Here is a 1,430-nt window from a genome sequence, read left to right as displayed (position 1 = left end):
AAAATTAGCTGGGCATGGTGGCATACGCCTGTAGTCCCAGCTATTTGGGAGGCTGAGGCGGTAGGATTGCTTGAGCCCAGGAGTTTGAGGTTTCTGTGAACTAGGCTGAAGCCACAGCACTCTAGCCCAGGCAACAGAGTGAGACTCTGTCTCAAAAGAAAAAAAAAGAAAAAGAAAAAGAAAAGAAAACCACAGTGTGATATCACCTAACTTCAATGAGAATGGTCTTTATCAAACAGTCCCAAAACAACAAATGTTGGCATGGAAGTGGAGAGATTGGAACATTTGTACCTTGCTGGTGCAACAGTCAATTAGTACAATCTATGCAGAAAGTAATTTGGAGCTATCTCAAATAACTACACATAGCATTACCGTTTGATCCAGCAATCCCACTACTAGGCAACTACCCAAAGGCAAAAAAGTCATATAATAAAGACATCTGCACTCGAATATTTATTCCAGCACAATTCACAATTGCAAATATGTGGAAACAACCCAAGTGTCCATCAATACATGAGTGGATTCATAAAATGTTGTATATGTATGCCATGGAATATGTTGTATATGTATTCAGCCACAAAAAACGTTGGTGATCTAGTACCTCTTATATTATCCTGGATAGAGCTGGAGCCCATCTTTTGAAGTGAACTATCACAAGAATGGAAAAACAAGTACCACATGTACTCGCCATCAAATTGGTACTAACTGACAAACACTAAGGGTGCTCACATGGAAGTAATATCCACTGGGTGCTGGTCGGGTGGGAGGGGGGTTGTGGGGGTGGGTAAACTCACAACTAATGGATGCGAAGTGTACTGTATGGAGCAAGGGCATGCTTGTAGCTCTGGCTTGGGTGAGGCAAAGGCATTATATGTAACCAAACTGTTTATCTATTTATATGATGTATCACATTGATTGATTTGCCTGCGTTGAACCATCCCTGGGATGAATCCCACTTGATCATGATGAATAATCTTTTTAATGTGTTGTTGAATTTGGTTTGCTAGAATTTTGTTGAGGATTTTTCAATCTATGTCCATCAGAGATATTGGCCTATAGTTTTCTTTTTTTTGTTGTGTCTTGTCTGGAATTGGCATTAGAGTGATAGTGGTCTTGTAGAATGAGTTTGGGAATATTCTTTCCACCTCATTTTTTGGAATAGTCTGAGACAGATTGGTATTATTAATAGTTCTTCTTTAAATGTTTGGTAGAATTTAGCAGCAAAACCATTTGATCCTGAGCTGTTGTTTGAATGGAGACTTATTACTGCTTCTATCTCATTACTTCATATTGGTCTATCAGGTTTTGGAGTTTTTCCTGGTTCAATATGGGTAGTTGGCATGTGTCTAGGAATTTTTCCATTTCTTCTGGGTTTTCTAATTTATTGGCATATAATTATTTACAGTGGTCTCTAATTATACTTTGAATTT

This window comes from Propithecus coquereli, unplaced genomic scaffold (assembly GCF_000956105.1).
Source record: "Propithecus coquereli isolate 6110/MARCELLA unplaced genomic scaffold, Pcoq_1.0 Scaffold270, whole genome shotgun sequence".
In the NCBI taxonomy this organism is placed as follows: domain Eukaryota; kingdom Metazoa; phylum Chordata; class Mammalia; order Primates; family Indriidae; genus Propithecus; species Propithecus coquereli.
The sequence above is the reverse complement of the archived record's forward strand: the minus strand, read 5'-3'. Positions refer to the sequence as shown.